This window comes from Ovis aries, chromosome 12, assembly GCF_016772045.2.
Source record: "Ovis aries strain OAR_USU_Benz2616 breed Rambouillet chromosome 12, ARS-UI_Ramb_v3.0, whole genome shotgun sequence".
Taxonomy (NCBI): Eukaryota; Metazoa; Chordata; class Mammalia; order Artiodactyla; family Bovidae; genus Ovis; species Ovis aries.
This window is the reverse complement of record NC_056065.1, coordinates 69244183-69254521: the sequence shown is the minus strand read 5'-3', so window position 1 is coordinate 69254521 and position 10339 is coordinate 69244183. Positions and strand designations below refer to the sequence as shown.

Genomic DNA, 10339 nt, shown 5'->3' with positions numbered 1-10339 from the left:
GTGTGTGTGTATATATATATATATGTATATATATATTCCGCCCCCTCCCCCGAAGGTAAATGTTCCAGGACTGACAGTGTTGCTGCTAAAACCTTTCTTGAGACAGTTCATTTAAGAAGATTGGTTCCTGTGGGACACACCTCTTGGAGTTAGTTGAGTGTGTTAAAGAGATTTATTTCCAGACGAATTGGCTTATAAATATGAATCAGCCCATGAAAGGCAGTCCATAGGGCAAGTCTTGAGGGAACTATTTTTTTCTACGTTAGGGATTGGTTTTATGAAATATCTGATAGGTAGTTCCTTTTCTTGCTCCCAGCCTTGGGTATTTTAGCTCACACAGAGCGCGACCATTCTTCTCAGGGTACTTAAGACAGCCATCCCCAGGGTCTTGTAAATTCGTAATTAGACAGTTGAGATTAGGAGGTTAAGAAAGCTGACACAGAGAGGAGACTTATACCTCTGTAAGCAACTTTTTATTGGCTGAGGATTTCTTAAAGCACCATTTTAGTTGTCTCTTGAGAGCCACTTCCCTCCTCCCATCATCCACCAAGAGATAACTGACAAGACAGAGCTGGCAAGCATGCCCCATGTTGAGTAAGCGTGGGCTTCAGCTCTTCTTTACAGAAGGACTTCTTGGAACTGAATGGAGAAGATAAAGTTGTAGTCAGGTTAACATGAAAAAAAAAATACACAAAGCCACTCCAGGACTATAACTCAGATTCTAATGCAAGCCTCTTGTTTGAAGTGCATCATTTAAAGAATCCTGAAACACTGCAAGTTTCTCTTTGTTTCTGCAAGTTTTATTGACTGCTAGCTCCTGACTGCTATTTACCCTAAAAACTGTTAGAAAAAAACGCAAAGCTATGTTCTTCCGAGGGAGGTGGGCAGGGGGTCTGTTCTGTGGTGTTAATGGGAGATGGCGCCATAGATGGTTCTGGACTCAGGAGGCCAGATTGTAGGGCTGGGACGGAGTTGGTCTGTGACCAGCAAGTTTATCTCTAGGAGCCTATAGCAAAGAACAGCCCAGTGATCTCTTCTCCCCACCTTGAAGCCCTGGGTCTGAAGCTCTTTACAGATTGAATGAACCTCAGATTCACCCAGCAGCTGCTGTCAGGGCAAAGACTGGGGTTAGATCAACCTGAGAGGCCTATTAAGTTGATAGAAACTTCCAAAAGGTCTCTGCAGCCAGGAAACCTTGCTCCTGGATTTGTACAGAATTTGAACATGTGTGCGTCATTCTCAAGGGCTGTCAAGGAACCCCAGAGGCAGGAGGTGAGGTTGTGAGGTGTAGCCTGGGTCCTTCTGCCCAGACATCCTCCCCACCCTCCCCATTGGAAGTGCATTCTTTCCTGCCTGAGTCCTTTGTAGCATCTTCCATTCTGCAACACTCCTGCTTATCTGTTCTGCATTCCAGAAGGGCCTAGAACCCCTTCTTGGAACAAAGACATCCTGGGGGATTTGGGGAGAGTTTTGGAGTGCCATAGAGAGGTGGAATAGCACACCCATTGGGGCTGATGCTAGCAAGGGCCAGCTCATGGGGCTTCCTCCAACTAAGAGGAAGAGGCACTATCGTTCTTCCTCTGAGCTGGCCGGGGATATGGCAAAGACAGGTGCAGAGAGCAGGATGAGCATCACAGAATCTGATAAGCAGAAGCAGATATATCTTCTCATCTACTTGTTGGTAAGGACTTCAAATCATTTCCATTGTGGATCTCAATATAAATGCTTTGGAATCAGCCAGGCCTGAGCTGAAATGCCAGCTCTTCCACTCACCTCCCTGAACCCCCATTTCTTTATCCTTCCTTATCCCATCTTGCTAACTTAGCATCTGAATGGCTACTCAAGGTGAAGCACCCCTAGAAGCTATTTATACACACTAACTCATCTCATCTTCACAGCTATTCTAGAGTCTGTGAGCTCCCATCCAACCAATGAAGACACTGAGGCACAGAAAGGCTGAGTAACTTACCCCAAGTCACACAGTCAACAGACAACTGAATAGAGATTTGGATCCAAGTTGTTGTACAGCTCCAGCCTCCATACTGTGGACAATTTAGTTTGCTTCTGCAGGATTAGGTGAGAGAGCAAAGCCATGGATATTCCATGAGTAATCATTATTACCGCTCCAAGTCATCAGCAAAGTAAATGAATCAGCACCTCCTGAGCAATGTTTTTTAAAAGTTAGAAATCCAAGTAAGCATCTTACCACCTAAAGCCCAGTGGACTATAAACTTTTTGACCATGACCCCCCCCTAAGTTGGAAAATATTCTTGAACACAGAAGCGTGCATCCCATAAATACATATACTTGTATAATTTGTATACAAATTAGTGGGATGGGGGAGCCTGGTGGGCTGCCTTCTATGGGGTCGCACAGAGTTGGACACGACTGAAGCGACTTAGCAGCAGCAGCAGTTAAACATATGCTCATTATAAAACACAAGGAAATCAGAAATTCAAAAGAAGATTGAAAAATAGAAGTTTAATCATCTGTGCTCTCCAGGAGATGATCTTGCTCACTCTACTTTGAAGACCACTGAGAAGCTCATACCTTCCATCTGGCACACAGACCTGAAGAGGGAGCCCAGCTCATCAGATTACCCCACCCCACCACACTGACTCACTCTTGATCCTTTCAGTCCAGGTTCTAAACCCAGTCGTCTCCTAGTGCGGTTCCAGGGCCGGTCATAGGCAAATCTGTGAGCTCATCAAAACAGCATCTTCAGGCTCTTATTTCTGTTTCTTCCTCCCCTTATGACACCATGCTCCGTGCCCTCTCAGTGCCTGCTGGTGACACACTCCTCCTACTTGAACAAAAATATATAATTTCCATCAACCTATGTGAACTTGTCTCTCGTAGGGTTATTTGCATTTCAAACCTTATCTGTGATGAAATTCAAAAGCTCATTTTCCTCAACAGCCAAATGGCAATGAAAATTCCTCGTGTAAACAAGTACTGTCACGTTTAGATGGGAAATCATGATCATGTTCAGCACAGAACCTAGAGGGCATTGAGCACCCCATATGGCATGCATGGCAATGGAGTCTGAGTCTAGAAGGGAAGACTCTATTCTTCTTTACAGGGAAGCCAAGTAAGAGAGGTATTACCCTAAGATGACACATTTGTTGTTGTTCAGTTGCTAAAAGTCATGTCCAACTCTTTGCGACCCCATGGAAAGCAGCACACCAGGCTTTCTTGTTCTTCACTATCTCCCACAGTTTGCCTAAACTCATGCCCATTGAGTCAGTGATGCCATCCAACCATCTCATCCTTTGTCACGCCCTTCCCCTCCTGCCTTCAATCTTTCCCAGCATCAGGGTCTTTTCCAGTGGCTCGGCTCTTCACATCAGGTAGCTCAAATATTGGAGCTTTAGCTTCAGCATCAGTACATGTAATGAACATTCAAGGTTGATTTCTTTAGGCTATATCCTGCTAAACCCTACCCAAGCCAAATGATACTAGGTTGGCTGTTAACTTCCCGGATCTTCCACCCACCAAGAGACTTGGGGTGAGTGGTACCAAGATGGGGATGCTGCCTTTGGCTTCTTCATTGGAGGATGGGGTCCTAATATTGACTCCCTGTAGCTTATTCTCTCCAACCCCAGGGCACACACAGGCCTTAGCTCCCCTCCTCCCCAAAGCCCCTTTCTGCTCCTGGGCCTCCCTGACCACTTATGAGAGAGCCACTGGGCTGAGGCCAGAGACGTGGGGGAGGGAAGCTTGTCCCACGGGACTGAAGGGCAGCTGTTTATATTATAATTAAGGTTTTATAGCATAAGCTGAAATGTAGCTTGACTATTCCAACAAGGCGCTGGAGGTAATTACCACTGCTAGAGGCGTTCCCCACTGCCAATTATTTCCCTCCTTAATTGAATAACTCAGGCTGCATTGTAGAGGGGCAGGAAAAGGCAGAGGTTGCTCTGGAAGAGGGCAAAAAACAGAGGCTGTTCCTTCAGAGACCATAGGACAGCTTAAAGTTTAACACACCTTTCTCCTAACATCCTTTCCCGGGAGTGTGGGATGGAGGAAAAGAACGTAGGTCCTCTAGTTAGACCATTGACTGGCTTGGGCAGATTACTTAAACTCCTTAAATTTGTTCCTTCATCCATAAAATGGGTCTAATTGAAGTGGAGACTTTACAGTACTCTTTTGATGATTAAATAAATGGTAATTATCCGGGCACACAGAGAATATCCAATAATTCTGGCTTATGGAAATGGCACCAACAGAGGGTGTTGCCATGGAGGGGGAAGTGCTTTTGTCTTCTCTAACCAGAAGGGGGAAATTGAGGCAGAAAGCACATCTCAGTCCATGTGAAAGAGCTTGGTAAGTGAGGGCTAACACCAGGTAGGAAGTGCTTATAGGGAGTAAACTCCTGTGAGTTGTAAAGGAAAGGGCCCTTCCCAAAGAGGTTAGACAGGTCCTGAGACGTCCAGTCCCCAGGAGGGTCCACTGCCCTCTCCCCCTTCTCTGTGGCTACACAAAGTGCCCAGCATTGGGCACAGAAACCTGGTCACTTCCCCAGATCCAAGCAAACCTGTGATTAATATCACATACGTTTGCGGAACACTTTCTCCTTTTTAAATATTATTCTACTCCCACATATGCTATCTCTTTTAATTCTCATAAGCACCTTGAAAAGAAAAGTATCATTCCTGGTTAATAATCTAGGACATGGAGGCCAAGTGAGATTAAATAAAGAGCATAAGTCAATCAAGGGCTAAAACGCAGGTCTTCTGACTCCAACTTCCCCACTGCTCCGTGGGGGGAGGGGCAAGTGTACTCCCACTCCCTTCGCCAAGTCCAGATTCTTGGCCATTGAGATCACAGAGTGTGTTTCAAACATCTCAAAAGTCAGAGATGAGAGTGAGTCTCAAAATTTGGTGCATGTTGGAGTCTCTTGGGGAATGTGTTTGCAAATTCATATTCCAAAGCCACCCTCCCAGGGATTCTGACTACCTGGGTCTAAGACGGGCCCAGGAATCTGAAATTATAATCCCTGAGTCTTTCTGGTTTCAGTGGTTCAAAGGTCACCCTCTGAGAAACACTGGACTGAGAGAACTCAGTGGGTACCTAAGAGGGGACCTCTGAAGTACCACCGATTTGACCTCAGTTAGTTGACTTAAACTTTCTGAACATTAGTTTCCTTAAATGCAAATAAAGACAATAATATTTACTATGATTATCTTGTGAGAATTAAATGAAATAATGCATGTAAGCTGCTGAGCATGATGGCCAACACATGTAAAGTGCTCAGCTATGTTGGTAATTATTAACATTATTGGGGCTGTTGTCATTAATATTGAAATACAGCTAAGCCTGGTGCTACTCAAAGGATATGTTACTATAGCTTAAAACTTTATCATCTTAAAGGAAATCAGTCCTGAATCTTCATTGGAAGGACTGATGATGAAGCTGAAACTCCAATACTTTGGCCACCTGATGCAAAGAACTGAGTCATTTGAAAAGACCCTGATGCTGGGAAAGATTGAAGGCAGGAGGAGAAGGGGACGGCAGAGGATAAGATGGTTGGATGGCATCACCAACTCGATGGATATGAGTTTGAGTAAACTCTGGGAGTTGGTGATGGACAGGGAGGCCTGGCGTGCTGCAGTCCATGGGGTTGTAAAGAGTCAGACACAAATGAGTAACTGAACTGAACTGAACTGAAAACCTAATCATTTGGAGTCGTTAAGTCTATAGAAAATTGGGTTACATAAGGGACATCAGTAGGATTTGATAAATTTAAATCATTTTTAAATGAGTGACTCAGTTATACTCATTTAGTTGCCTGGGGGTGGGATGCTGGTAGACATGCAACTATTCGGACAAACAGTAGTTTGTTCTCTAATTTGCAGATGCTGATGAACAGTAGGAAAGGGAGGCAATTGGTGGATAAGCCAAGAAGGATTTCTCGAGAATTGGCTTTCAATTGATGTGCTCGGCACTTTCAATTGACAGCAGAAAGCACTGATGTGGACAAGAACATTGGGACCTGTCCCCAGCCACACCAAATTCCTCCTAATTATCCCCATTCTCTGACACTTTAGCAAGTGCCTCTGAGGACCCCCGTTGTTATTTAGTCTCTATGTCTGCCCAACTCTTTGCAACCCCATGGACTGTAGCCTGCCAGGCTCTTCTGTCCATGGGATTTCCCAGGCAAGAATACCAGAGTGGGTTGCCATTTCCTTCTCTAGGGAAGGCAGCGGTTGAACCCATGTTGGACCCAGAAGTTGAACCCATATCTCCTGCATTGGCAGGCAGATTCTTTATCTCTGAGCCACCAGGGAAGCCCATTCTGGGAACCCCAGGTGCCTTCAAATAGGTCTGATGTCTGAGCAGAAGGGGACTCTGTTCTCCTTCTGGGAAAAGCTTGCCCTGAGGCTGTCCTACAAAGTCCTAGGACAGCTTCCTTCTGGAGGAAAGAAGAAGAAAGAGCAGAAGAAAGTAAAATAAATGGAGCTAAAGTGGACATGAACTTGAGCAAATTCTGGGAGATAATGGAGGACAGGGAAGCCTGATGTGCTGTAGGCCATGGGGTTGCAAAGAGTCAGACACAGCTTAGTGATTGAACCACAATGACAAGAGACGACCTAAGACAGTCTGTCTGTCTCCCAGTCTCCTTTGCGCCTCTGAGGCGGGAAGTGGCGGTGTCAGCAAGGACTACAAGGCTCCCTCACCCGACCATGGGGGCCTGGACTTCATCAGAGAGCCTCTCAGAAATCTATCATTTCACCCGGTCCCCCTCCCTCCCACATGTTACTGTGGCCAACTAGACACATGAAGCCAAATTTCTGATTAGAGAAGGCCCAGAGACCTTCTCAGGTGCATTCTGGCATCTCAGGAGCTGTGTCCAGAGAGAGGACCCTTAGCATTTGCACAACCCAGTGGGATGGGGACAGGCGGGCATCACCGCTGAGTGGAAGCTTCAGCCTCCACCCTCCCTTTGGAAACCTGGACCTCACAGGACATTTCTGGGTGGCAAAAATCTACTCCAGAGAGTTGCCTTATGTTTAAGCTATGTGGGCAGCAGCCTGCGTATTGGGAATTGAGAGCCCCTGAAAAATCTTACCCCCCAAACCCCTTCCCTCCAGGTAATGGGATTTCTCTCTCCAAAATGGTCCTCTCGTGGCCCAACATAGTCAGTCCCTCTCCACCCTTTAGGATCTAAGACCCCACGGTGACCCAGGAGCAGAAAGAGTCCTGCCGTGGGGAAAAGGCTACAGAACCTGAGACTTGAGTCAGTCTCCTGCTGAGATTTCTCTAGAATACTGTCTCCCTTTTCTGGGGACGATCCTTTAAGACCTTCACTTGTCTGTGCCACCTGCTCATCTCTGAATCCCGTGTGATGCCAGCTCGGTACTGGGCACACAGAGGGCTCATGAATGGATGAACAACACAGAGGGGCTCAGGGAGCACCAACTGGGGGAGGGGAGCAGCATGTTGGTTCCCGGCCTCCCATTGCCCCCGTGGAAGCCCAGAAGGAAGGAGACACTGTAAAGAAAAGGCTGTTAATGTTTTACCCAAAGTCCAGCTCCACAGTAACGTTCTTTGTTTGTGCTAACTGGTGGCAGCAAGTGAGGTAAAAGCCCATGCTTGCCTGGAAATCTGCCGCCTTCTCTATAAAAAGAGTCAAGACTGCCTCTATAGTTCAGTCCTTGTTTTCTCTCCCTTCTCCTGTATCCGTGTTTATAATCTGGTCCTCTCCCAGGTCCAAACAACTTAACCAACCAGCGTCAGCTAGGTGCCCGGCAATATACCTTGCCCCTTGTCTGTTTCCTTCCCCATTACCCCCCCACCCCCAAGCTAAAAGGGCAGCAGATTAATAAGGCCACCTTCCCCAGCCCACTCAGATCTCAGTTTTCAGAGATGATTCATATCCTCGGAGGTAAAACGATCGGGAATAGGAAATGCACAGGTGATACTGCTGCTTCAAACATGACAGGGCTGGGCAGGATGGAGGTTGCCTGCTTCACCAAGAGCGTGGAGCTGGGAGAGGCTGCCCTCAATGGGGAATTATATATTTGATTTAATATGATCATTGGGGGACTAGAAGGCGATAGTTCTCTTAATTTCCCTCAAGAAGAAACTTCTCCATGATAGGTCTGTCTGCTCTTGATGAGTTGTTAACCTCCCAAAGGAAAACATCAAGGTTGCATTCAGGCACTAAAACACTGCTGGACACAGGAAGTGCCCCTGTTGGTCAGACAGTTGCTCGTGGTCAGGAACTTTCGCTGGTGACCCAAGGGTCAATGTCTCACCATCCACTGTGTGTCCTCTGACCACTCAACAGCGTTTGACAGTACACACTCCTGCTGTCCTGCTTGAAGAGCTTTCTTTATTTGGTTTCCAAGGACTCCTGGTTTTCTCCTGATATCCCAGACACTCCTTTGCTGAGTCTTCCTCCTCTTCCTAATTCTTAGTAGTTGAAGTAACTCAGACTCAGTCCTTGGAACTTTTAAATTCTACTTTTCTTTGCCATCTGTCTCACTCGTGGAGTTAAGGATCTGGTTGCATCATAAGAAACATCTGATCGTTAATCTTTTTCACCTATGGAAATGGAGATGTCACTGGTCCCACCTAATGCTAAGTCTATGTGTGCGTGTGTGTGCGTGTGTGTGTGTGTGTGAAATCGCTCAGTCGTGTCTGACTCTTTGTGACCCCGTGGACTGTAGCCCGCCAGGCTCCTCTGTCCATGGGATTCTCCAGCAAGAATACTGGAGTGGGTTGCCATTTCCTTCTCCAGGGGATCTTCCCAGCCCAGGGATCGAACCCGGGTCTCCTGCGTTGCGGGCAGACGCTCTATCCTCTGAGCCAGCAGGGAAGTCATGCTGAGTCTATAACTGCCAAATCCCTACCTGTATGTCCACCCCTGACCTCTTCTTTTGCTCCAGGCTCACTTATCCAACTGCCTACTTGACCCCTCCTCTTGGATGGCTAATAGACCTCTCTGCACTAACCGAAGCAGTTCAGAGCAGGAATCCAGGCTTCCCTGCCATGTTTGGTCCTCTCCCAGTTCCCTCATCTCAGCTAAGGGACAAGTCACTCTTTCAATTGTTCAGGTCAAAAATCTAGCAGGCACCCTCTCTTTTTCTCACTTGCTCCAGCATTAAATTCTTCTACCTCTAACCTCACATCTCACATCTTCACTCCTGTAGCTGTTGCCTGGATTTGTGTAGCAGCATCCTAACTGGTTTCTGCTTTGACTCTTGGACAGCTATAATCTAGTCTCTCTTCAGCAACTGTCACTGCGATCCTCCCAAAGCATAGAGTCATATCACGCAATTCTCCCCACCCTAACCCCAACCCCAGATCTTCCAGACACACTCAAAATGAAATCTAAACCCCTTGAAGTGAAGTGAAGTGAACTGAAGTCGCTTAGTCGTGTTCAACTCTCTGCGACCCCATGGACTGCAGCCTACCAGGCTCCTCTGTCCATGGGATTTTCCAGGCAAGAGTACTGGAGTGGATTGCCATTTCCTTCTCCAGATCTAGACCCCTTACCCTGCCAATTTTCTGGCCTCTGCCTGTCTCTCTAGCCTCCATCCACTTCACCTTCTTGACTCGGCTGTCAATCAAGGCCTTTGTACCTCCCATTTTCTCTGCCCCTGACATCTTCACGCCATTCCTTCAAGTGTCTATTCAGACATCACCTCCTCTAGGAAGGCTGTCCCAGACCATCTTATTCTCATGTAACAGCCTACTTCACCTACCAGGTGATACAAATCACCTGAGCAGCATGGGGGTCCCCATGCTCTATCCCTTCTGGGTTCTGGGTACGTGGGTCTGAGTGAGAGCCCAGGGATCCAGCTTTTTAACAAGCCCTTCAGGAATTCTGATGTAAGCGGTTCATTCTGTGGGAAACACCATCTAGAAAATGATGGGAATGTTCCTAGAGGAGAGTTAGTGATCACTCCCAGCCATGCTTCCTTCTCTAAGGGCAGAGCGAGGGGCAGTGCCACTTTTAGGAGGATTTAAGCACATCAGATAACACATGATAAAAAGGAGGAAATATTGCCCTGATGCTCACAAGTGGATGGTAGATACTAAGGCATTTTTTTTTTCCTTTGGCTAATAATCTTGTTTTAAAAAATATATTTTAAATTTAAATTGGAGGATAATTGCTTTACAATGCTGTGTTAGTTTTTGCTATAAGACAATGTGGATCAGCCAAAAGTATACATATATCCCCTCCCTCTGGAGCCACCCTCCCACCCGATCCCAACCCTCTGGGTGGGTCATCATGGACTACTGAGTTAAGGTCCCTGTGCTATACTGCAGGCTGATAATCTTCATATTTTTCTTTTCCCTGGGGAATAAGTCACTCCCCATACCATGA

General features: G+C 46.6%; 1 long non-coding RNA gene and 1 other non-coding gene across 2 annotated transcripts; both read right to left on the bottom strand.

Annotated features, from left to right (window-relative positions):
- Window positions 1–454: 454 nt before the first annotated feature.
- On the bottom strand, window positions 455–2808 carry LOC132657477 (uncharacterized). Its single transcript, XR_009595752.1, has 2 exons — window positions 2624–2808; window positions 455–2064 (listed from the first exon to the last, which is right to left on the bottom strand). It is a non-coding gene; the product is annotated as an uncharacterized LOC132657477 (long non-coding RNA).
- A 5944-nt stretch (window positions 2809–8752) lies between these two features.
- Window positions 8753–8824, bottom strand: TRNAC-GCA (transfer RNA cysteine (anticodon GCA)). Its single transcript has one exon. It is a non-coding gene; the product is annotated as a tRNA-Cys (tRNA).
- Between the last annotated feature and the right edge of the window lie 1515 nt (window positions 8825–10339).